Raw genomic sequence first — 14,492 nt, 5'->3', positions numbered from 1 at the left:
AGTGATACCAGCAAAGAATTTCAGAAGTTATGGGGGCCCTTCCTGGAGTATTTTTCAAGTCTTCGGTCTCAGACTCCGTCTATTAGTAATACCCAGTAAGGTTCCAGAAACAATATTGTCGTCGTGTTCTTTTTAATTAATCAATCTGGCAAGAGGATGGGGTTATTATGTGGTAAGGTTTTTGGGTTTAGAGTTGCAGACCTTGTTATCATTACTGTTTTTTGAATATGTCTAAATTATCATTTTTTCCTATAATACTCTACTGCAATGTTATCTGATTTCTTCATGCAACCCTTTCAGAATTGACGTATTTAGTGAGGTCATATTTAGTGAGGTCTTTTGAAATAACGTGTGTGCTTTTTGTTTTGTTGCTGGTGTCTTTTTCATGTTTTAAAATCAATAAAAATATCTTTGAGAAAACAGGGGTGGCCAATGTTATCCGCAAAGGGCCAATGTGTATGCGGGTTTTCGCTGAAACTCCCTAATTAGATTACTAATTAGAGGACTGATTGGCTGAAGAGTCCTCACACCTGGGTTTGAACAGCAGACCTACAGGTTATCACAAAAAACCTGCATACACACCGGCCCTTTGCAGATAAGATTGGCCACCCCTGATTTAAAACAACAAAAGGGGAGATGTATTGATATGTAATGTGCTATGTGTAGTTCCACCACTAGTGGGCAGTGTGACATTTGGTTATAAGCCTGCTAATAGTAACGTGTGTAATGGCAGTTTCTTCAAGTAAAGGTTCCAACTATGCAGCACTGGTGTATGTGTCTCGTCAATACATCTGATCATCCAACTATATAGCCTAGTAGTTGGCCATTACTAGAAATAGCATAGGAATCCATGGACAGTATTTTTTTTAGCAGGCAAAAAAAAAATCGGACCAAGATGGGACAGGAATCATTCGTTTTGGGATTGCGCGGTACAGGATTTTAAACGTTATTTTGCATGGGATCGGGACGGTACAGGAATTTTTCGTGGCAGGGGAATGGTACCAGAGTGAAAATCCACTCCCGAGTCACCCTCTGGCCTAGACCAACCCGAGGCTCCTGAGCAGTATTCGGCTCTTTGAGTGCCCCCTTGTTGCTTTGAAAAAGAATGAAGAAATAGGCGTAACTCAAAGTAATTTTAATCATTTTTATTAGAGGAAAGTAAAACGTAACTGTTAAAGCAGTCATATCTGGTTTAGTTTACGTGGACTTAACTGTCTATTAAAAAACCACCAGTAGTTTAAAGTGTGATGTAACACATTAATACTGTGGATCAACACACATTATTTATCACTGGCTACCAAGAAGAATTAAAAATACATGAGGAAAATCATGAATTTAAAGATGAATGGATGTATGTTTGCTTTCATAGCCTCTACAGTTGGCTTCCCTGTATATTTAATATGCACTGAGAAGCAATCAAACAACAAGCAGTCAAATGTCCTTTGTCATATCTTGCGTGTATTTAATGTTTATATTTCAGATATAGAGATTCGGGTGTAAAGTCTGAAACAGTGGCAAGCACAGCACTGTGCGACGAATTATACAAATGTGTATAACTTCAAACCTATCTACCAACTCACTCTGGTATGAAGCGTTTTAATTGCAGTTAGCTAGGGAAGACTCTCCACATGCACTTGAGAGAAAAGAAGAGTGTGAACTGGATAAAGTTTAAGAAATTGCTGCGATACCCTTAAAAAACACAGATCTTTGAAGTGCATTCATTGGGAATAAATGAAGCGGCCATGGATAAAACCATTAATACAAGCAAAGGATAAATCCTGCTTGGGATCAACATTTTACCTGTCCTGATGCTAACAGAACAGCGACAAAAGTTATAGTTACGTGATGTATAGAAATATAACCAGACAACAATACAGTAGGGTGCAAGATTTTATTGAATGCACATTTTAAGTAGAGTGCATTTTATTTGAGCACATGGCAGCCACAGTTCCTCTTCCTGCGCAGGGTTACGGGGATATTAATATCCCAGAAGAGCAGCACAACATAGGCTGCAAAAAGGCTGCGACAGGAGGACTTCATTTGGGGCTGCCCTTGGTCTGGTGGTAGGAGACTCTTAGGTTGAACATGGAACCCATTTCTTGAAATTCTGTGGTGAACAGAGCCAGCACCAACCATCAGACTAGTGTTACCTGAAGCATAATAACTCCTAATGCATCCAGCACCATTTTAACTCCTTAAAACTAAGCCCAGTACCTTGATGAGCATCTTGGGTATCCTGAGGAGGGATTTGATAAAAGTGCTGACCCTCCTATGTCTGCTGCCCAATCTAATTTTTGGGGCCTGGGCGTCTCCCTCACAGTCTGCATCACCTGAAAACAATAATGCAGGATGAGTACAGGCCTTTGTACCACCTTCCTTTAACTTCTTCTTGAGCTTTGGCCATGGGCATATGCTAATCACTCTGTTGAAAGGTGTGCGATCCGCAGGTGATACAGTACCTGTCTCGGCTGCTGTAGCTGGACTGCAGAAATCGTCAGGGACAGCAGGGGTGCATATTTCCTGACCATGAGGTGGGTTGCGGTCCAGGTGGAGAAAATACAAAATGATGTTTCTCCGCAAAGACTCCACAGACTCCTTGAGCTTCTTGTCGGCAATGTCAGCCGCCGGTTCAACAATGAAGCACCTTGATTTGCTTCTGTGTACGGTGAAGCTGAAATTAGTAGTTTTAAAAAATACCTCCACGCGCCAGACTGCCTTCATTTGGTTGCACATTTTAATGCTTAATTGATTGTTAAAGAGAGAGAACTGAATGGGTCTTGCTATGGTGCTGCAAAAGGTCGTTCTGAGACTCGGGAACTGCGCCTCAGAATTTATACGTGGCTATTGCCTACGTAGTCTTAGAACGCCTTCGTCACAATCGTCTCCATGGAAATGGAATTCAGCGGGACAGCGTCACGTGTGGCAAATGCAGCCAATGACATACCTAGTTGTGACAGCGATGGCTTGCCTAGGGGAAGTTTAACATAATAACATTTCCATCCTCACAATGACTTTCTTTGCGGTCCGAATCGATCCAATAACAAGGTTTCCTGTACCGATGCTGATAATCTGTGCCGGCCAGACAACCCTGCGACAAAAATCGGCCACGGACTGACGATGAGGTGAAATTTGACGATTTGGGTGAGGGGGGTTGCCGGCAGATTAATCATTACTTCCCCTAGACTGGGGATGGGAAGCAAATAATATCCAAAGGGGAGCAGCGGAACCGGGAATCATAATATATTTATAAATACGGTGGAAACTGCATATAGTGATCAGTCGCATATATAGCTCAAAAAGCAATTGGGACAAAATCATTACTGTACAAATTCTGTTTAAATAATTCGCGTATAATAATCAAGTAGTCCGCTTACAGTGTTTGTTTTAAGCGTGATAACAAATTAAAACAGTGGTATTTTATTTTATTTTTTACTTTACTTTGATCGCCCTACTAGTACTTTACCTTGCGGTAGCCCATCTGCTTCTGACTATAGATACCCGAAGCTAATGCGGTGTGCACAGAAAACATGACAGGACAGTCATTTTCTCTCAGTGACAAATATAGGCTCATTAAAGCTTATGATAAGCTGCCAAAAACAAGCCACCGAGATGCAGCAGCGAAACTACAATAAGCCCTTTGAGGCAACGTAGCGTCGTGAAAATGCGCTGTTAATAAAATTGAATATTGAATATTTATGTACAGTGATACTGTATTGTATTAATATAGCCTATTTGAATAATACACAGTTCAGTAATTTAATTTATACAGCACTGTAATTTGAAAATTGTTCGAAATAGCTAGCCTATACTGTACTTTGAAATTATTCATAAAATTAAGTAAATAGCGAAGCTGTCCGTTTTATTGCCTTATGTCCATGAAATAAATATACAAATCTCAATTACATGGGTCTCTGCCTGAGACATAAAGAAGAAGAAAAAAAAATCATGATAAATATTGATGATCGAATGGAAGCGGTCACCTGATTAGCGCGTGACGTGTGGGTAACGGCCGGCGACAGTCAGTTTAAGACATGGAGTCAGAGAAAACGGCGTTGCAACGTAAAGTCGGAGTATATATGATCCCTGCGTGACTTTTAAGGATCTGTTGGGCAAGTCCGCAACTTTAAAGACGTTTGTAAGATGGAGTAGAGTGCGATGGAGTACCAACTCCCTACGCTGCTTGTAATACGTGCAAAGTCATAGTCAAATATGCACCTGACTCCGGGACAATTAGCATGTCGAGACACACTTGTAGCAGCAGATCGCTTGGTAATGAAGTGCAGCGAGAAGTTCCAGAAATTGTGAAGATCAGGCTCAGGAACACGATGGCTCGCATGTGGAGGCAAGATTTGAGACCTTTTGTTTTTATAGAAGGACAAGAATTCATCGACGTGGCGAAGGACTTGCTTCTCATCGGTGCGACTTGCATTGAGATCGAAGGAGTCTTAGCACGGAGTGTTTCTCGCCATCTCGAGAAGGATTATGAAAAAATAAAGAAATTTGTAATAGAACGGCTCCAACAGGTATGCCTGCTTTCAATATATCTCGGCTACGTGTTGTAATTGTTATGCTGGTATAATGAAGTACACGTACTAGATTTGGAGTAGGCTTCACTCTAGTACTCTGTCAGCTTTTAACAGTGCTGGACCAATTATATGAATAACTGAACAGAATAGTGATGGGCCACACTTTGCTTATTAGTAGTTTATTTTAGTCAAACGCAGATTATATACACTTCTCGCACAAACGCGCGTTTTGTCCTAATGTCTTCTTGAATCAGTGTGCACACGTGCGATCCTGCCCTATTCTGTTCTGTCTTCCGAAGTAAACATGCCTTCAATATATTCTGGTTAATGTGTTGTGTGACCAGTTTGCCGCAAGGAGCCCTCGAGCCACGCGGGAAGCTCCTTGCTGGGAGTCGGGCTGTGGAAACTAAGGGTGCGTTCGACTTGGCCTTAGGTCTGTCTGCAGCTGACGTGACGTGGAGCGAGATCTGCCGGCGGCTGCAGGGGTGGAGTATAAACTGACTGCAGCCAAGTCGGACAACTTCTACTCCTAATCTGCGAGAGCTGACTACAATGGCAGCACTGCCAGAAGATAACGATGAAACAAATAAAGCAGCGCAACACTGCAGTAACTAACAATAAATAAACCAGTAACTTACGTGTACTATTAGAGCATTTATGTCATTTATTTAAACTTTATTTTACCAGGTAAATTAACTGAAAACCAGTTCTCACTGCTTTAGGTGATATTCGGGAGAAATAGCAGATAAAGCATCGGAACTTCCTGGGATACCAACGTCATTCGTGTAATTAAACTCTTCAGCCAATAAGGGCAAAGTTCTGTCGTCATGGAGGCGGTTCCAGTTTGTGCAGCCGACTGAGAGGCGCTGCTCGATCTGTGTTGATGACTGGATGGCAAGACGTATTCAGTCAGTGGTACATATGGATCGAAATGGTAACATACTTGGACTGGAGGATTTTTATGCTAAATATGATACTGTTTGTTCTAAGGAGTTATATAACAAAATTATAATGAATATACCAGTAGCCCTTATTCAGGCAATTGGAAAAGATCCATTCCTACTTCTCTCCATGGATCTCGAGGTTTTTCCTGTGGCCTCATGGGCTCCTTTGGCCGTCGATATCTGTAGCGCTGGCAAGTCTCACAGTGTTGTACATAAGCTTCAATGTCCTTGTGCATGCCCGGCCAGTATAACACCCCGTGCACGTCTTTTGCACTTTTCTACACCCAAATGTCCTTCATGAACTAATCTGACCATTTGTGATGTCATGGACGTGGGTATGACTATTTTTGTGCCTTTTAAGGTTTGTATAAGATGATCTTTATTTAAAACAGGGGGGGACTTTCGGTCGATAGGGGGATGTGAAAGGAACAAGGTAGAGGAGCTCCCGCTAACTTTTTCAAAGTCCCCACTCCTCAATCTTTCAATCCATAACTAAAGTGTTATATTTTGCTCGGTTTCATTTTTTTCTTCTTTTTTTTTCTCGTTTTTTGTTTTTTAATTGCGCTTAAATGACCTCAAAACGCGTCAAAGCGGGGGAAAAGGAGGACGCGACACCTGGCTTAAATATGGCGGCCATCACCTTGCTTTTAGAGCAGCACAGAGAAACGCTAGCGACCGAGTTCAGAACGTCTTTTAGTTCAATGGAAACTAAACTCGACGAAGTTCGGTCTGCAGTGCAAGACCATGGGCAACGGCTCGGGTCTCTGGAGCTTGTCTCGGAGGATCTAAGCCAGCGTTTTAAAGAACTAGAGAATGTTTGCTCCGGCCTCAGCGACAGCAATACTAAACTACTGGCCAAAGTTACCGATTTGGAGAGCCGAAGCAGACGACAAAACCTGCGCATCTTGGGGCTGGCGGAGTCTGTCGAAGGTGGGCGTCCTACAGAGTTTTTTGCGGGTCTACTGTGCGACGTTTTTGGAAATGGTACGCTACCCACCCCGCCGGAGATTGATAGAGCCCATCGGTCACCTGTAGCAAAGCCGGATCCAGGACGGAGACCACGGCCTGTTATCATCCGCCTCCATCGCTATCAGACAAAGGATACTCTGATCCGAGAAGCCCGACGGAGGGGGAAGCTCGAGTACCATGGTCAGCAGATCCGCATCGTGGAGGACTATTGCCCGGAGGTTTTGGGTCAACGCGTAGAATACAGAGAAGTGATGGCCGAGTTGTATAAACGCGGACTCAAACCTGCCTCGTTGTACCCTGCACGACTCCGCATCACCCTTCTCAACGGTGACAGGAAGTGGCTACGCTCGGTCGCCGAGGCGAGGAAATTTGTGGATGGCCTACCTACTACGTTGGAATCTTCGTGAACGTCTGCTTGGATCGTATTAAACTGAATATTACTACCTTCTTCGTGTTTGCCTTTATGGTACAGAATTTGGATGTCTATGGCGGACTCGCTCAGATTGCTGTGGTAGCTACCACGTTTATCCGCATGGTAGTTACGTGAGTACTTTGCCTGAATTTATTTACTTTTTTTTTCTTTCTTTCTCCCTGTTGTTTTCGGATTGTGCAAGGACGCTTATAGGCAGTCTTGAACCTAATGGTTTGTATTTCTGTTATTTTGGTACATTGTTAATATACTTTGCCAATTTTCAGCAGTATGTAAACTTGGTAATATATTTTGCGTTGGTTTTGTTATGGATATGTTTTTTCAAGAAGTTCATAGTTAACCTTGGAGTGTATTTGAGTACCCAAAATTTATTTGGGAGCTGGAGATTTTTTGAGTGAGACAGGAAGAGTTTCTTTGTGAGGGTACACAATAGGTGTCTTGGTGAGCTTGCTGCTAGTTTTTTTGGCAGCTTTCCTGTTGATGGGTAGGGGGGTGGGTAGTGGGTGCGGGGGGGGGGGGGGGGGGAGACATCCTCTAGTGCCAGTCAAATCTCAGGAGATCGTTTTGGTTATGTCAGGACTATTTTGTTATCCATATCTGGAACCTTGTCTTTCAATGTACATGTTAACCTGCTTTTTTAAGATGGAGAATGGGTAGTCATTTAAACTTGGTGAGTTGAAATGTCAAGGGTTTAAACCACCCCGTTAAAAGAAGGAAGGTGTTCTCACACCTCAAACAGTATAAAGCAGCAGTTGCTTTTTTACAAGAAACACACATTCGAGGATCTGATAACTCTCGTCTTATGTCCCGGTGGTGGGGTCAACATTTTCATTCTACTTTTCAGGCTAAGGCTAGAGGTGTCTCAATTCTTATCAGCCAAAACATTCCCTTTGAGAAACATAATGTAATCTCGGATGACAATGGTCGGTATGTTTTTGTTTCAGGAAAACTATATAACACCAAAGTAATACTGGCCAATGTATATGCCCCCAATGCTGATAATGTAGATTTTTTTTTGAGCGTGTTTTCTCTCTACTACCGGATCTGAGCTCATACTCTCTCATACTTGGCAGTGATTTTAACTGTTGGCTGGATCCTGTGCTAGATCGATCTTCTGCTAACCCTGTTACAATTAGTAAATCTGCTTCATTTATTCAGTCCTTTTTATCTAATTATGGTGTCTCTGATGTATGGCGTTTTCTCCATCCTAATGATAGAGGGTACTCGTTCTTCTCACAGGTCCACCGTACTTATTCTAGGATTGATTATTTCCTAATTGATAGTCAGTTGATCTCACTAGTTCTCTCTTGTGATTACCGGGGCATAGTAATATCTGATCATGCCCCTGTTGTGTTATCCATGACCTTTCCCGATGTCTCCCAATACAAGAGACATTGGCGTTTTAAGTCAACTCTCGTGACAGATAAGAACTTTTTGAAATTCATGGCAGAGCAAATAATATTCTTTTACCAAACAAATTCTACACCTGGGATCTCCACCCTGGTAATATGGGATACGTTAAAAGCCTACCTTATGGGACAAATTATTTCTTATACCGTTAACCTGAAGAAAAAGGCACATGCAGAGCGGCTTGAGTTGGCCAGTCAAATTAAAGAAATAGATCAGCTTTATGCTAAGTTCAAAAATCCTCAGCTGTATGATAAACGAGTGGAGCTCCAGGCTAAATTTGGCCTCCTCTCGACATATTCAATTGAACGCCAGCTTTTGAGGAGTAAGAGTTCGTTTTATATTCATAGTGATAAATCGGGCAAGATGCTAGCCAACCAGCTGAAAGGTGTCCAGGCAAAACGGCATATCACAAAAATTCGATTGGATAATGGTAACATCACTTCTGACTATTCTAAAATTAATGATACTTTCCGGACTTTCTACTCTCAACTCTATACTTCTGAAGCTCCACAAGATGGTACTCTGATGGAGAATTTTTTAAACTCTTTGAATATTCCTATGCTTTCCTCTGACAATAGGATGAGATTAGATGAACCTATTTCACAGGAGGAAATAGAGGCAGCCATTTCTTCTCTGCAGTCTGGTAAATCCCCAGGATCTGACGGTTTTCCTGTTGAATTTTTTAAAGCATTTTCATCGCTGCTATCACCTCAATTATGTTTAGTTTTGACTGATTCCCTTATGTGTGGTAAACTGCCTTCATCTTTTAATGAGGCATGCATCACCCTTGTCCCAAAAAAAGGTAAAGATCCTGTTGAATGTTCGTCATATAGGCCAATTTCCTTGTTAAATGTTGACGTTAAAATTTTAGCCAAAGTTTTAGCCCGCAGGCTGGAAAATATTATACCCTCTATATCTGAGGATCAAACCGGCTTTATAAAAAATCATTATTCCTATTTTAATATCCGTCGTTTATTTGATATATTATATTCCCCTTCCGGTCAGATTCCTGAATGTATCCTCTGTCTAGATGCAGAAAAGGCATTTGAATATTTATTTGCAACTTTAGAAAAATTCAATTTTGGATCTAAATTTATCTCTTGGATAAAGCTATTATATCTGTGCCCGTACGCTTCTGTTCTTACTAATTCACAACAGTCACAACCCTTTAATCTTCAACGGGGAACACGTCAAGGGTGCCCCTTAAGTCCATTGCTTTTTGATCTGGCTATAGAGCCACTTGCTATTGCACTTCGAAGCTGTGGGGATGTTTCAGGTATCTGGAGGAGAGGAGTTGAGCATAAAGTATCCCTGTACGCAGACGACTTGTTGATTTATGTGTCAAACCCGAGAATATCTCTGCCTTCCATGATTTCAATATTTACTCAATTTGGTAGTTTTTCAGGATATAAATTGAACTTGCACAAAAGTCAGTTGTTCCCTGTGGATGGAGCACCAATTTCTGAATATTCTAATTTCCCATTTAAATTGGCACAGGACCAATGTACTTACCTGGGTATAACAGTTACAAGGAAGCACAAATGGCTCTTTTAAAGAAAATTTTCTTACGCTATTGAATCATACAAAACAGTCCTTGACACAATGGTCCCCTCTTTCTGTATCTTTAGTGGGGAGAATTAATTCCGTTAAAATGAACGTACTACCTAAATTTTTGTATCTGTTCCAGTCAATACCTACCTTTATTCCTAAATCTTTTTTTGTTTCTTTAGATTCAGATATATCCTCTTATATATGGAGAGGAAGGCATCCCCGTTTGAATAAAGCTCATCTCCAGAAATCTAGGCGTTATGGGGGCCTGGCTTTGCCTAATTTCCGTTATTACTATTGGGCAGCTAATATACGCTGTATTGTGTTTTGGTTCTATTCCCAAAACAAAGATAATTGTCCATCCTGGGTGTCATTGGAATTGAATTCAGCTAAAGAATCTTCTGTTTTGGCACTTCTTGGATCCTCACTTCCTTTAGCCCGAAACAAGTCAATTGATAATCCGGTTGTCTGGCGTACTGTGAGAGTATGGGCTCAGATGAGAAAACACTTCAATTTAACTGGTTTTTCTCTTTTGAGTCCAATTTTATCAAATCATCTTTTTCAGCCCTCTTTATCCGACCCTGTATTTTATGATTGGCATAGAAAGGGAATTGTGTGTTTTAATGATTTGTTTTTCAACAATAGCTTCGCATCTTTTACTCAACTTTCTGATAAATTTGATCTCCCAAATACTCATTTTTTTAGATATCTGCAGATTAGACACTTTCTCAAATCTCTAATTCGGACTTTCCCTGAGTCACCAGTTATGAATGCAGCTGATATGTTTCTTACTTTGCAACCAACGCGCAAAGGGTTAATATCCGTTATTTATGACAAACTGGCTGGTATGAAATGTCCTTCTATTAATAGAATCAAAACTGCTTGGGAACAGGATTTTAACGTGTCATTGAGTGAGGACACTTGGGACTCAATATTTAAGTTGGTTAATTCAACATCTTTATGTGCCCGCCATTGTCTTTTACAGTTTAAAATTGTGCACAGAGTTCATATGTCCAAAGTCAAACTATCGCGTATTTACCCGAATGTGGATCCCCGCTGTGACAAATGTGGAAATGAGGATGCTTCGCTTATTCACATGTACTGGTCGTGTCCTAGTCTTGAAGAATACTGGAGGGGGATATTTCAAACCCTGTCCTTAGTCCTCAAACAGCCTATACACCCCGACCCTTTGATCGCGCTCTTTGGCCTCAGTGATGCTGATACATGTCTGACCCCGGTGAAACGCCGGACACTATCCTTTGCTTCCCTTCTAGCCAGACGTGCAGTCTTACTCAGATGGAAAGGTGCTGCTCCACCCACCCATGCTCAATGGATGATGGACCTTATGTCCTGTTTAAGCCTCGAAAAGATACGCTACTCGATTAGTGATACCAGCAAAGAATTTCAGAAGTTATGGGGGCCCTTCCTGGAGTATTTTTCAAGTCTTCGGTCTCAGACTCCGTCTATTAGTAATACCCAGTAAGGTTCCAGAAACAATATTGTCGTCGTGTTCTTTTTAATTAATCAATCTGGCAAGAGGATGGGGTTATTATGTGGTAAGGTTTTTGGGTTTAGAGTTGCAGACCTTGTTATCATTACTGTTTTTTGAATATGTCTAAATTATCATTTTTTCCTATAATACTCTACTGCAATGTTATCTGATTTCTTCATGCAACCCTTTCAGAATTGACGTATTTAGTGAGGTCATATTTAGTGAGGTCTTTTGAAATAACGTGTGTGCTTTTTGTTTTGTTGCTGGTGTCTTTTTCATGTTTTAAAATCAATAAAAATATCTTTGAGAAAACAGGGGTGGCCAATGTTATCCGCAAAGGGCCAATGTGTATGCGGGTTTTCGCTGAAACTCCCTAATTAGATTACTAATTAGAGGACTGATTGGCTGAAGAGTCCTCACACCTGGGTTTGAACAGCAGACCTACAGGTTATCACAAAAAACCTGCATACACACCGGCCCTTTGCAGATAAGATTGGCCACCCCTGATTTAAAACAACAAAAGGGGAGATGTATTGATATGTAATGTGCTATGTGTAGTTCCACCACTAGTGGGCAGTGTGACATTTGGTTATAAGCCTGCTAATAGTAACGTGTGTAATGGCAGTTTCTTCAAGTAAAGGTTCCAACTATGCAGCACTGGTGTATGTGTCTCGTCAATACATCTGATCATCCAACTATATAGCCTAGTAGTTGGCCATTACTAGAAATAGCATAGGAATCCATGGACAGTATTTTTTTTAGCAGGCAAAAAAAAAATCGGACCAAGATGGGACAGGAATCATTCGTTTTGGGATTGCGCGGTACAGGATTTTAAACGTTATTTTGCATGGGATCGGGACGGTACAGGAATTTTTCGTGGCAGGGGAATGGTACCAGAGTGAAAATCCACTCCCGAGTCACCCTCTGGCCTAGACCAACCCGAGGCTCCTGAGCAGTATTCGGCTCTTTGAGTGCCCCCTTGTTGCTTTGAAAAAGAATGAAGAAATAGGCGTAACTCAAAGTAATTTTAATCATTTTTATTAGAGGAAAGTAAAACGTAACTGTTAAAGCAGTCATATCTGGTTTAGTTTACGTGGACTTAACTGTCTATTAAAAAACCACCAGTAGTTTAAAGTGTGATGTAACACATTAATACTGTGGATCAACACACATTATTTATCACTGGCTACCAAGAAGAATTAAAAATACATGAGGAAAATCATGAATTTAAAGATGAATGGATGTATGTTTGCTTTCATAGCCTCTACAGTTGGCTTCCCTGTATATTTAATATGCACTGAGAAGCAATCAAACAACAAGCAGTCAAATGTCCTTTGTCATATCTTGCGTGTATTTAATGTTTATATTTCAGATATAGAGATTCGGGTGTAAAGTCTGAAACAGTGGCAAGCACAGCACTGTGCGACGAATTATACAAATGTGTATAACTTCAAACCTATCTACCAACTCACTCTGGTATGAAGCGTTTTAATTGCAGTTAGCTAGGGAAGACTCTCCACATGCACTTGAGAGAAAAGAAGAGTGTGAACTGGATAAAGTTTAAGAAATTGCTGCGATACCCTTAAAAAACACAGATCTTTGAAGTGCATTCATTGGGAATAAATGAAGCGGCCATGGATAAAACCATTAATACAAGCAAAGGATAAATCCTGCTTGGGATCAACATTTTACCTGTCCTGATGCTAACAGAACAGCGACAAAAGTTATAGTTACGTGATGTATAGAAATATAACCAGACAACAATACAGTAGGGTGCAAGATTTTATTGAATGCACATTTTAAGTAGAGTGCATTTTATTTGAGCACATGGCAGCCACAGTTCCTCTTCCTGCGCAGGGTTACGGGGATATTAATATCCCAGAAGAGCAGCACAACATAGGCTGCAAAAAGGCTGCGACAGGAGGACTTCATTTGGGGCTGCCCTTGGTCTGGTGGTAGGAGACTCTTAGGTTGAACATGGAACCCATTTCTTGAAATTCTGTGGTGAACAGAGCCAGCACCAACCATCAGACTAGTGTTACCTGAAGCATAATAACTCCTAATGCATCCAGCACCATTTTAACTCCTTAAAACTAAGCCCAGTACCTTGATGAGCATCTTGGGTATCCTGAGGAGGGATTTGATAAAAGTGCTGACCCTCCTATGTCTGCTGCCCAATCTAATTTTTGGGGCCTGGGCGTCTCCCTCACAGTCTGCATCACCTGAAAACAATAATGCAGGATGAGTACAGGCCTTTGTACCACCTTCCTTTAACTTCTTCTTGAGCTTTGGCCATGGGCATATGCTAATCACTCTGTTGAAAGGTGTGCGATCCGCAGGTGATACAGTACCTGTCTCGGCTGCTGTAGCTGGACTGCAGAAATCGTCAGGGACAGCAGGGGTGCATATTTCCTGACCATGAGGTGGGTTGCGGTCCAGGTGGAGAAAATACAAAATGATGTTTCTCCGCAAAGACTCCACAGACTCCTTGAGCTTCTTGTCGGCAATGTCAGCCGCCGGTTCAACAATGAAGCACCTTGATTTGCTTCTGTGTACGGTGAAGCTGAAATTAGTAGTTTTAAAAAATACCTCCACGCGCCAGACTGCCTTCATTTGGTTGCACATTTTAATGCTTAATTGATTGTTAAAGAGAGAGAACTGAATGGGTCTTGCTATGGTGCTGCAAAAGGTCGTTCTGAGACTCGGGAACTGCGCCTCAGAATTTATACGTGGCTATTGCCTACGTAGTCTTAGAACGCCTTCGTCACAATCGTCTCCATGGAAATGGAATTCAGCGGGACAGCGTCACGTGTGGCAAATGCAGCCAATGACATACCTAGTTGTGACAGCGATGGCTTGCCTAGGGGAAGTTTAACATAATAACATTTCCATCCTCACAATGACTTTCTTTGCGGTCCGAATCGATCCAATAACAAGGTTTCCTGTACCGATGCTGATAATCTGTGCCGGCCAGACAACCCTGCGACAAAAATCGGCCACGGACTGACGATGAGGTGAAATTTGACGATTTGGGTGAGGGGGGTTGCCGGCAGATTAATCATTACTTCCCCTAGACTGGGGATGGGAAGCAAATAATATCCAAAGGGGAGCAGCGGAACCGGGAATCATAATATATTTATAAATACGGTGGAAACTGCATATAGTGATCAGTC

At 41.6% G+C, this 14,492-nt stretch overlaps 2 long non-coding RNA genes across 2 annotated transcripts; both read right to left on the bottom strand.

Moving 5' to 3' along the window:
- Positions 1-1,877: 1,877 nt before the first annotated feature.
- Positions 1,878-2,598, bottom strand: LOC140590863 (uncharacterized). The gene is made up of 3 exons (XR_011991737.1): positions 2,460-2,598; positions 2,215-2,330; positions 1,878-2,107 (listed from the first exon to the last, which is right to left on the bottom strand). It is a non-coding gene; the product is annotated as an uncharacterized lncRNA (long non-coding RNA).
- Positions 2,599-13,088: 10,490 nt separating this feature from the next.
- LOC140590862 (uncharacterized) lies at positions 13,089-13,809 on the bottom strand. Its single transcript, XR_011991736.1, has 3 exons — positions 13,671-13,809; positions 13,426-13,541; positions 13,089-13,318 (listed from the first exon to the last, which is right to left on the bottom strand). It is a non-coding gene; the product is annotated as an uncharacterized lncRNA (long non-coding RNA).
- Positions 13,810-14,492: the final 683 nt, after the last annotated feature.

This window comes from Paramormyrops kingsleyae, chromosome 5, assembly GCF_048594095.1.
Source record: "Paramormyrops kingsleyae isolate MSU_618 chromosome 5, PKINGS_0.4, whole genome shotgun sequence".
Lineage (NCBI taxonomy): Eukaryota > Metazoa > Chordata > Actinopteri > Osteoglossiformes > Mormyridae > Paramormyrops > Paramormyrops kingsleyae.
Note: the sequence above shows the minus strand (reverse complement) of the source record. Positions and strands in the feature narration are given on the sequence as shown.